This window comes from Nicotiana tomentosiformis, chromosome 8 (genome assembly GCF_000390325.3).
Source record: "Nicotiana tomentosiformis chromosome 8, ASM39032v3, whole genome shotgun sequence".
NCBI lineage: Eukaryota > Viridiplantae > Streptophyta > Magnoliopsida > Solanales > Solanaceae > Nicotiana > Nicotiana tomentosiformis.
Genome location: NC_090819.1, coordinates 131,355,625 through 131,368,626, shown reverse-complemented (window position 1 = coordinate 131,368,626; position 13,002 = coordinate 131,355,625).

Here is a 13,002-nt window from a genome sequence, read left to right as displayed (position 1 = left end):
TCGCACTTGCGAGCCTACTAGGTTCGCATTTGCAGACCAGTTGTCGCATTTGTGATAGGCTCAGGTTTGAAGTAGGCTCTGCATTTGTGATGATTGTGTCGCATTTGCAAACCTCTTGTCGCAAATGCGACATTTGCAGCTGATTATATGTAGTGTATTTCGTGACTTATCTTCATTCATCATATTTTTGAGCCCTAAACTCGGTGGAAGGCGATTTTGAAGAGTCATTTTCATACAAACTATTGGGTAGGTGATTTTTATCCTTTTTTATTACATAACATGATTTTTTAGGAGATTTAACATCTAATCTATGGAATTTGAACATTGGTTTTGGGAAATGTTTCCAACAACAACAACCCAGTAAAATCCCGCAGATGGGGTCTGGGAGGTTAGAATGTACTTAGACCTTACCCCTACCCCAAAGGGGTAGAGAGTCTATTTCTATGAGACCCTCAACTCAAGAAAACAAAAATAAACAACAGAGTTTGTGACAACAACAAAAATCAGAAAAATAATATAAGTATCATAGAAAAAAGAAAATAGATAGAAAAGTAATAACAACAACCAGTAATAACGCCACAGTACAGTGAAAAAAATGTAAAAATAGTGCGGAGATAACATTCACCACTAATAGTCCAAGAAAATACCCTAAGAGACTAATCCCCCCTTTCGGAACGCAGGAGAAAAATGCTCGACGCCTTCCTAACCTTCAACCCTAATGCTCGACCTCCACACCTTCCTATAAGGAGCAATGTCCTCGAAAATCTGAAGTTGAGTCGTGTCCTTCCTGATCACTTCACACCAATACTTCTTAGGCCTGCTTCTACCTCTTCTCATAACCGCCAAAGCCAACCGCTCAAACCTCCTAACCGAATCATCTTGGCTTCTCATCTGCACGTGCCCGAACCATCTAACCCTCGCTTCCCGCATCTTGTCATATGTGGGAGCCATGCCCAACTTCTCCTGAATATCTTCATTCCTAATCTTATCAAACCTAGTGTTCCCACACAACTATCTGAACATCATCATCTCTGCTACTTTCATATTCAGGATATGAGAATTATTGACTGGCCAACACTCTACCCCATAATATATGGCTAGTCTAGCCACCTCTGTATAGAACTTGCCCTTAAGTTTCAGTGGCACATTCTTGTCACACAGTACTCCAGACGATAACCTTCATTTCATCCACCCCACCCCTATACGATGCATGACATCCTTATTTATATCTCCATCCCCCTAATAATTGACCCAAGGTATTTGAAACTACCTCCCTTGGAGATGACTTGTGAGTCAAGCCCCACGTCCAATTCTGCTTCTCACGTCACGTCGCTGAACTTGGACTCCAGATATTCAGTCTTAGTCCTACTCAACTTCAAACCTTTAGACTCGAGGGTCTATCTCCAAACCTCCAACCTCTCAGTAACGCCGCCCATCATCTCATCAATCAGAACTATATCATCAACAAACAACATACACCAAGGCACCTCCCCTTCGTTATATGACGTAATCAGCTCGCATCTTTATAAGATTCAGAGGGTCTCCCCTAAATACTACAAGGAAAGACTAGCTGAGGAAATAAGGAAGAAAGCTTTAACCTAAGCATAGTAACGTGAAGAAGAAATGGTCTTGTAACAACAGTCTCACTACAACATTGGATGCACTCCATAAGAAAGTGGCCCCTATCGTGACTAATGAACGGAAGTCAAAAGTGATATTTGAAATCATATGAGTTACAGGGAATTCAAGTATTCGCGGGCACTAAGATAAGCTAAGTATCCATGTAGCAAATTGCAGAACGACCAGGAAAAGTAATTGCTTACATTTAAAGACAACTGAGAAGGCACAGAAGGAAATATATGGTGCTAGCAAGTTAAAGGAAGGTTGCGAGTAGTATGAATAGATATGTGTAGTTCGCAAGCTAAAGTATGGTAGAGCAATAAGGTTTTAGCTAGATAGGAGTAAGGATTAGAAAAGATGAGTGAGAAGGTGAAACGAATAGGTAAGGCCTCAGGTTTAAACCCATCAAAACAAGAGAGGTGATGGCTTCCTTAAGTTATAAAAAGCTTAGTATAGCCTGAATGACTCAGAGGAGTCTAAGACTAGGAGCAATTAAAAAGAAGACATGTTGCTCTAGTAGTAGATTAAGGGTGTAATTGTGATAGATATGATGATGAAATTTATTCCTTTGGTTGAGTAATGATTTAAAGAAAAGGTTTCATGAATTGCAAATATTAGAATACCCCACTGTAAGATGAATCACATTGGCATGCTATGAACTAAGGTTATTAAAGTATAGTATCATCCCTAGGTGGATCAGGCAAATCACTTCAAGTGTTCCCCGATGCGACTTGTACCCTAGTGACAATGTATTACGTAAAAGGTTTCAAGTTATCAGTGGTTAATTATGGATCAGCATTAAGCGGAATCAACAATGGATGGATAAAAGTTACAAAGTATGAGATGAGATTAGGGCATCATTTTTAAGATGAATATTGATGAGGAAGTACTAGAGGACTTAGATTTATACATATAGGATAAGCTGAGAGAGAGTAACCTGGAGTTAGGCAGTACATCTCGGTAATAATAAACTGAAGTAAGTGTTATGGTATAGTATAACCTACCTAGATTTAGTAAAGCCACAAGCAAAGATAACCGATGCTATGAAACAAGATACAGAAATGGTCGTAAGTTTGACGAAGTACCAAGCAAAGGACTTTAGTACACCAATAGATGCCTAGAAGGATAGCTTGTCATAGTTCTATACATGTTCACAAAGTATGGCCTAGAGATTGGCTAAAGGCTGGAGGAAAAAGAAGAGAAGGGTCACATAGTCGCACATACAAGGACAAAGACGTACATGCTGCATGATAGAAGGTAACAATAGTTACGAGATTGGATGAATTCTGACCACAAGTCGTGGTGTGAGAAAGAGGCCTAAAGGAGGGAATGCCCTGGCCTTTAGATTTATTCGCAGAACAGTTGCATAGATGGAAAGGACAATATTAAAGTATTCGTAAGAGCTATAGGTTATGATATTGATAAACGCATAAGTCAACATTCAAAGATGAATGTTCCAAAGGGGGGAATGATGTTACACCCCATGTTTTCATACGTGAGAGTACATCGTAAGTCAATTGATGTAAGCTCAAAAATGAGATTATATTTGAAAGTACATAAAGTAAGTTAATCCTGTTACCTTTGAGGTAACAAATAATTAAGATCATGAATAACAAGTACCAAGAGGGTTGGAAGGCTTAGAAGCTAAACGTATAGAAGAAAATAAGTTTCGTCAAAAGTCGACAAGTTGGGAATGTTATAACATGTACTTTTGGGGTGAGACTAGGGTTATAAACATGATAAAGAGGTTATATTATGATTTATTTTAGTCATATGATAGTCTTGTGTTATGTGTTGAAGCTAAGCAAGTTGTGGAACAAAAGTTGGAAAAGTTCATCACAAGTTACATTCATAAATGTACTTAATATTAGGTCAAATGTAGCGGATCTCTTATCCCAATATACAAGGAATTACGGGATTTTCAACCTAACAAATTGAATATTTATGAGTCTAGTTTCTAACACATTACACTGTTTGTCGATACGACTTTAGAGTATAGAGATATTTGCATTTTTGCGAGACTGCACTAGCAGCTCCCAATGGGACCCACTTAGGTGGTGGACGACCCTTGAACATTTTAACGGGGTTGGACGCCTCAATTTTGGCTATGTTTGACCAAAGAAATTTCCTAAACTCTCTGAACACCTCTCTAATAGCTCTCCAAGGTTCCAAGTCTAATCCAAGGTGGTTTTACCTAGACCTATCATCAAAGGTTAGCCTAAGTGAAGAAAAGAGTCTCTATGGAGTTGTGATGCCATTAAGGGTGCTTGTAAGCTAAGGAAAGCTTTGGTTCGAGTTTTTCTGATTATTTAAGGTATGTATAACACTCTATTTGTTGGGCTTAAGCTTATATATGCGTTGGTTAAGTTATCTGGATGAATAATTACAAGATAGAACTTGAAGTTTTATAAGAAGTTATTGTCTCTTATTGGACTCTTTTGGAGTTGTGTATATGCCTTCATATAGCTGGAAATCACGGGGAATAGCTTGGTTATAATGTTTGTATTGTTGTTATGCTAGTAAATATTTTTAGTATGTTGATGATGTTTTAAATAGGAGAATAAGCAACCACACAATACCTAGAAGTTGTCCATATAGTTGTAATATGTTGTTGGGTTGTTTGATGTTACTTTTATGATGGATATAAGGTTGCAATGTCATGCCAATATATGTTTTTATATTCTGGACTGTTTGAATGTGTTGTACGTGTAAGGAAGACGGTAAAAAGAGTTGGGGTTTGGTTCCAATCCAAGCTGACCGCTCGTCGTGTTAAGTAGTAGTTCTGTTGGTGACATTTGTGCAATTGTTGTTGTGTACGGTGAATTGTGTTGTTGGGCTGTTCAGTTTGTTGTGGTGCTGAAAGTATATTGTTGAATGTCATATGTGATCTTGTTGTTTTAATAATAAATAAGCTTGTCGTTCGTTGTAAGATACTTGCATCTTTCGTAGCTGAACGATAGCTTTATTATTGTTGTTGTAGATTAAAGTGCGATTAGATGATTTCAACATGGTCATTGGATAGACTGTGATAAGGTATGTTAAGGCTATCTCTTCTTTCCTTTTGGCGTGATCCATATGATACAAACGAAACGAACAAACATGCAACTTTCACAAATGACTCTATTATTGGAAGTAATAGGGATGCCTATGTTATTGATTCCCCCTTTGTCCTGTTATTATATCGTCTGTTCATGGGTCTCAGAAAATACATAAGCTGATAAATTTTATTTCATGATATTAAACAAAGGAAAATTTATCTTATGACATTCTGAGATATCTTATTGACTTACTTCATTATGCATTTCATTCACATATACATGTACATTGACCCATGACCAGATGACATTATATACACATATATTATATGTATATGTGGTATGGGGAAAGGTCCCGGTGTTATATATGCACCAGCCACCTGATTAACTGGCATACTTTTATGATTTCGCCCACTGAGGCCGAGATGATATGATGGGATGCCCTCAAAGGCTTGATGATGTTATGTACGCGTATACCTATGCATTATATTATATTTATACCCATATACATGACACTATGGAAATTTCATGATTACTGAGCTATTCAGACTTACAAATTGAGTCCTTTACTCCATGTTTCTTTCACGTCTTTTATATACTTCCTTTTATGCCTTACATACTCAGTACTTTATTAGTATTGAAGTCCTTTTTGCCTGGGGATGCTGTGTTTCATGGACGTAAGTCACGATAGACAGGTTGACAGTCCTCCTAGTAGGCTATATGCTCAGTGGAAGGTGTTGGTGCACTCAACTTGCTCCGGAGTTGCCTATTGGGTCAGTATGCTCTAGGCATGTATTGACTGGTATGGCGGGGCCCTGTCCCAACAATTATGATCTTTATGTAGTATTACAGGCTTGTAGACAGAAGTCATGTATATGGGTACTTATATGGCCTTTTCGGCCTATGTTTTGAGTGTACAAATGATTATGTCGGCCTTATAGGCCCTTATGTCACATGTATAAGTTTCTATATCATGCTGGATCGTCCTATGTCAAGTATTCCTTTACGTTTTATTCTGGTTATCTCATGACGGCCCTTCTGTCCTATTTACCCAAGATGGTTGGATAAGAAAGATACGTTACATTGGTACTCGGTTGAGTAAGGCACAGGATGCCCTTCGCGGCCCTCCGATTTTGGGTTGTGATAATAAGGCCTTCTAAGGAGCTATCTAAATACTCGATAGGTAGTTGTTGTTGTAGGAAAACTCTGCAAGCAGTAGAAACGGATCCCATGAACTCCCAAAATCTATAACATAGGCACATAGCATATCCTCCAAGATCAAAATGGTGCGCTTGGACTGCCCGTCTGTTTGGGGTTTGAAATGTTCTACTCAACTCAACTTGTGTGCCTAACTCACGCTGCACAGCTCTCCAAAAATACAATGTGAAGAGCGTTCCTCGATCGGAGATAATAATGTACACCGGCACACCATGGAGACGAACAATCTCATGGATATAGATCTGAGCCAAATGCTCTCAAGAATAGGTAGGCACAACCGGAATGAAGTGTGCAGACTTAGTCAGTCTATCCAAAATAACCCACAATGCATCAAATTTCTTCAAAGTCTGTGGGAGCCCAACAACGAAATCCATGGTTATACGATCCCACTTCCACTCTAGAATCTCATGTCTCTAAAGCAAATCGCCCAACCTCTAATGCGCGTACTTCCCCAGCTGACAGCTCAAACAACGAGCCACATACTCTACTATATCTTTCATCATTCTTCTCCACCAATATTGTTGACTCAAATCCTGATACATCTTGGTGATACCTGGATGAATGGAATACCGCGAAGTGTGAGACTACTCAAGGATAGACTCATGAAACCCATCCACATTGGGCACAGATATCCGGCCATACATATGCAACACCCCATCATCTCTAATAGAAACCTTCTTGGCATCGTCGTGCTGCATTGTGTCCTTAAGGGCAAGCAAATAGGTGTCGCCATACTGACGTTCTCTAATGTGCTCATACAGAGAAGACCAAGAAACCACACAAGCAAGTGTCACACCCTAAAATCAGGGTGCTCGACCGCCGTTCAACCGAGATAACCTGATCGAGAAAGCCTGTATATTACCTTCTACCCGAACATATTCAAGAATAACAGTAAAATCCAATTCATTAATTAAGCAGTGAGGAGGATCAAGTAAACAATAACACAAACTCGTTATGAGTAGTTACATTATTTATAAGTTTCAAAATACATACTCTTTAATAGTTTGATATGGAACGTGTGATACAATTACAACATTACCAATTTGAATATCCACATACCAACATACCACCCATGCTATGTCTACGGAGCCTCTATTAGATACAAAAAAGTATAATAATAGTGTCGGAAACAAGGCTCTGGCTATACCTCAAAACATGTTAATAAAATGAACGAAAGATACATGACCCCGGGTGAATTGGGGCTCACCAAATCAGTTGGGAAAAAAGTGTATTGCTATCGTTGATCAGTGTCACCAGCTATGGAACTACCTGCATCAATTAAAGTTGCAGCACCCCCGGCAAAAGGTACGTTAGTATTGTTGAATAGTACAAGGATAGTCAAGTAAACAACACCACAAACTCGTTATCAGTAGTTACATTATTTATAAGTTTCAAAATACATACTCTTTCATAGTTTGATGTGGAACGTATGATACAATTACAACATTACCACTTTGACTATCCCCATACCAACATACCACCTACGCTATGTCAACGGAGCCTCTACTAGATACAAAAGAGTACAATGATAGTGCTGGCAATAAGGCTTCGGCTATACCTCGAAAGATGGTGATAAAATGAATGAAAGATACATGACCCCGAGTAAAGTGGGAATCACCAAATCAGCTGGGAAAAGAGTGTAGTGATATCGCTGATCAGTGTTGCCTGCTGTGGAAGCACCTGCATCAACTAAAGATACAGCGCCCCTGGCATAAGGGACTTAGTACTGTTGAATAGTACTAGTATATATGACTAAACACTCTCTCAAAGAAACAAGTAGTAATGCAAGTAAGGATAGTCATAATATCAGTTAAAGCCTCAAACAATTACCAAATATCAAATTAGAGATAAGATAAGTTTTAAATATATTTCCAAATTTTAAGTTGGGAAATTTTAAAGAAACAGTATACCACTATTCATAATCTCGATTACGATTTCCAACACTGTCACCATCATGTGTGCGTCATGGCGTCTGATCAGGACCCGATCGGCTAGGGCGTCTCCTGTAAGACATCAACCAAATCACAATTTCAATTACCATTCTAAAACTGTCACCGCCATGTGTGTTTTAGAATCGCGATCAGATCGGCAAGGCTATCTCATGCGATACATCAACCAAATCGCAATTTCAATTATAATTCTAATATAGTCACCGCCATATGTGCGACATGACATCTGATCACGACCCGCTCGGGTAAGCCATCTAATATGATACATCACCCTTTTCTATAAATCACTTCGTTTCATATTTCTTGCACATATCTTCATTTCATTAGCACTAATGGTCACAATTGTATAATTTCTCTTTGCACATTTGACGTGCTTCATATTTTACATTTCGCATTACGTGATTCGTATTTCATGCACACCTTTTGACTTTCAACCATAATAGTGGACTTTCCAAGAACAAGGCATTTCTATTCAAGACATTTAAGCAAACATTTGAGCAAATAGGAGTTTTAGGCACATTACGATTTCTTACACAAGCTTTCATTAGCTTTCCTTTGAAACACAACTTGAGGTCAAGGCATTTATATATGCAAGCCATACTTTGAACAAATTCTCAAATAGTAGTACAACATAACAAGAGCATTTGAATTATATATTGATCACGGATGCCTTTTGACACCAGCTTATCCGGGTAATCGATTCACAATAAGAAACTCGGGACTTACATGGATATTGTGGGATTAAATTTTAAGAGAAGAATTTAGCCAACATACCTTTCTTGAGCCTCCTTAACTCTAAATGTTCCAGAAATCTTAACAACTTTTATCTATTTTAGAAAAGTAGCAAATTGAATGAAAATTAGGAAAATGATTATGGCTCTAGCTCATTTGAGCATTTTATCAAGCACTAGGTGTACATTAAGGTTTCAAGGTCCTTTTATGGAGGATTCCTTCATCCCACAACCATCCTTTACTATTTTAGCTCAACAATATCCCTACATCCCATGATCAATCAGGCATGCAAAATAAGCTACTCCCATACCCATGAATTATCTTACTACTTGCCCAAGTGTGCTTTCCTTGTTAATTCTACCAAGATTTGAGTAAGAATTGGGTAATAATTGATTGAGGAACTCTTTCCCTGTCTAGAGCCCTTTCTCTCTCTCCAAACAACAAGTTCTGCCTTCAAAAATGGTCCATACATTCTAAATAACGAAAAGGGGTTGGGTTATAAAAACCCAAACCGGAAGCTCCAAAATGGGATATGCGGTCCGCGAAATGGGCCTCGAAATGGCCTTCCGGAACTGGGCTGGTCTGCCTTACTCTGCAAACGTTATGCGATATGCGGTCGCATAATGCGCCATAGAACCTCTATTCAAAAAATTTCCTAGCCGACTGTGCGATCAGTCTGCGGCGCACAAAATCATTTTGCGGTCACATAATGGGCCGCGAAATGACATCCAAAAATTACCCAAATGACCACCTCACTCTACGTCCATTTTGTGGCCTTCAGAGTGATTATGCGGCCGCATAATAGGCCGTAGAAATGCCCATTTTGCCAAATATATTCCTCCAACTATCATTAACACATACGCCTACCTCGGCACCACAAAACCTCGGGGTTTTTTTAGGAAAAATTTTATGGGGCCTTACACCAAGAACCAAGCCAGGCTCCGAAAAATCTTGTCTCGCAAACTGATTAGGAAAGCCTGAACATCCATGGCTAGTATAGACCTAGTATAGACCTCCACATTGGCCTTCTCGGGATGATACAAAATGGTGATCGCATAGTCTATCAACAACTTCAACCCATCTTTGCTGCTCCAAATTAAGGTTCTTTTGCTTGAACAGATGCTGGAGACTCTGATGGTCAGTATAGACCTAACATGGAATATCGTATACATATTGCCTCCAAATATTCAATGCGTTAACAATAGATACCAATTCTAAGTCATGCACAGGGTAATTCTTCTAATGCACCTTCAATTGTCGAGACGCGTAGGCAATCACCCTACCATCTTGCATCAACACCGCGCCAAGCCCAATATGTGATGTATCACAATACAAAGTGTAATACCCGAAACTTGTAAGAAACACCAGCACTGGGGCCGTAGTTAATGCAGTCTTGAGCTTCTGAAAATTATCCTCACACTTGTCGGACCATCTGAAATGATCACCCTTCTAGGACAATCTAGTCAAAGATGCAGCAATGGATGAGAATCTCTATACGAAATGATGATAATATTCGGCCAAACGAAGGAAACTCTAGATTTCAGTAGCTGAAGACGGTCTGGGCCAACTTTGAACTGCCTCGATCTTCTTCAGATCTACCTTAACCCCCTCATTAGACACCAGGTGACTAAAAAATTCCACTCAATCAAGCAAAAACTCACACTTGGAGAAATTTGCATATAACTTCTTCTCCCTCAAGGTTTGGAGCTCGATCCTCAAGTTCTGCTCATGGTCATCCTGATTGCGAGAATACACCAAAATATCATCAATGAATAGATGATGAAAGAATCAAGACATGGCTGGAACACACTTTTGGGGCATTGGTCTGCCCAAATGACATCACTAGAAACTCGCACTGACTACACTGAGTTCTGAAAGCAGTCCTCGGGAATTTTGATTCATGAGTCTTCAACTGATGATACCCTGCCTCAAATCAATCTTCGAGAACACTCTATCCCCCTGAAGCTAGTCAAATAAGTCATGAATGAGTGGTAGTGGGTACCTTTTCTTGATTGTAAATATGTTCAGCTACCTATAGTCAATACACATCCTCATAGAGACATCTTTCGTCTTCACAAATAGAACTGGAGCACCCCAAGGCGAGACATTGGGTCGGATGAAACACTTATCAACCTACTCCTGAAGTTGTTCCTTTTATTCCTTTAATTCTATTAGTGTCATATGATATGGTGGAATAGAAATGGGCTGAGTGCCCGACACTAAGTCAATAGCAAAATCAATATCCTTAACGAGCATCATGCCTGATAGGTCTCACCACCGGAACTGACTCAATGATATTAGTATTAGCACTGACATCCCACATAAAATCTAGATATGCTCCACAAATAACTCACGTGCCAATAATTACAATCCACCAGGCGTAGTCACAAGCTCAATATCTCAATCCCCAAAGTGTGGTCGCGGGCTATCAGTCCAAATCATATCACACAGGAAAACATATATACAAGATTACATGTACATGACCAATGAATATCAAATATCATACTCCTGGACTGATATAAATGACATGGTATGGTGTATGTAGGTGCAAAGTGTGCTATGGTAACTCAAATTAGCAATTCCATCACAAAAACAATAATTATCAAGTTAAATCATGAGACAGACCTCTATGAAACATCAAATATGGCTCAATTAGGTCACAACGAGGTACAAATATAAGAAACATCACAACATATATCCTAACAATCTATTCAAGGAATTTCATAACCTAAGCACTACCCCGAGCATGGATAAACACCCGGTGCATGCACATGCGCTCAGCCCAGCACATGTGCACCACCCATAGTGCGTACATATCACAAATAACTCAGGAAATTACTGCCTCAACCATGTTTTGGTATGTTATTACCTCAATCAAGCAAAATCACTCCTCTAACATGCCCATCCCACGTGAATCAACCTCCGAACGACCCGAATCTAGCCAAATTAACAAAATATAATGAATAAAAGCCATAGGAATTGATTTCAAATAATAAAGCTAAGAACTTTAACGAAAATAGAAAAGCCATCCCAAAAAGTCAACCCCAGGCTCGTGCCTCGGAACCAAAACAAACTCATAAATTCCAAATACCCATTCGATTAAGAGTCCAACCATACCAAATTTATCAAATTCCAACAACAAATCATCCCTCAAATAATCAAATATCACTCTCAAATAACATAGTCTAAAAAACCCCAAAGACCAACTTAAATTCATGAATATTAGGTGGATTAATCAATATTTATCATCAAAAGTGATTAAATTTAAATTAGCTCTTCAATTAGGAAAATCACTTTAGAGATCGCCTTGGACCGAGCTCCGCAAAAACAAAAATGAGAAAAACACTCAAACCCTCGATATTATAGAGTCCACCAGCAAAATTGCATCTATGGTCCATAACAACGCACCTGCGATATTATATTTGCTTCCAAAATCACTCACCCGTGAACTCCACTTATATCCAGACCTATCGCTTCTATGGACATACTCCCGCACCTGTGGAGCCCTTCCGTATCTACGGTCCATGATTCTTCAGCCAAACTCCCCTTATGTGGACCCCTCCTCGTAGAAGCCTATCCGTTTCTGTGGATTTGTACAAACCTCTTATGGAAAAGAAAACCCTACACCTGTGCAACAAAAGTCGAACCCGTGTCTTTGCATCTGCGGCCAATCCCACTGCAGTTGCGAAAGCGCCAAAAGTCAAAAGCTTCAACAATAACACCCAATCCCAAAATGGCCCGAGCTCTATCTAAAACACCCCCAAGGCCCATGGGACCCCGTCCAAACATACAAATCAATCCTAAAACATAACAAGAACCTTCTCGAGGCCTCAAATAAAATAAAACAACATCAAAACCTCAAATCAGACCTCAATTTAAGCCTAATGAACTAATGAACCTTCATCTTTTAAAACTCATTCCAAACCGTGTCAAATAAACTCTAAAGGACCCAAAATTTTACATGAAAGTCTCAAATGACTCAACAGACCTATCTCAACTCTCGAAATCAAGATACTAACCTGATATCATCAAATTTAACTCTCAATTAAACCTATTAACCTTCCAAACATTCCATTTTCCAACTTTCTCCAAACGACACCAAATTAACCTACACACTTCCAAATCAACATCCGGACATTGGAATGAGTTCAAAATTACCATACAAAGCTATTGGAACCATCGAAACCCTATTCCGGAGTTATCTTTGCAAAGGTCAAACTCTGGTAAACTCTTTTAACTTAAGCTTCCAACCTTGGTACTAAGTGTTCCAATTCACTGCAAAACATCACTGAAGCCCAACCAACCACCTAGCATGTTATGAAAACTAAAAAACAGAGACGTAAAGCACCGAATAGGGGAACCTATTCTAAAGTACTCAAAACAACATGCCATGTTATTATATTCTCCCCCTCTTAAACAAGAGTTCATCCTTAAACGAGTCTAGAATC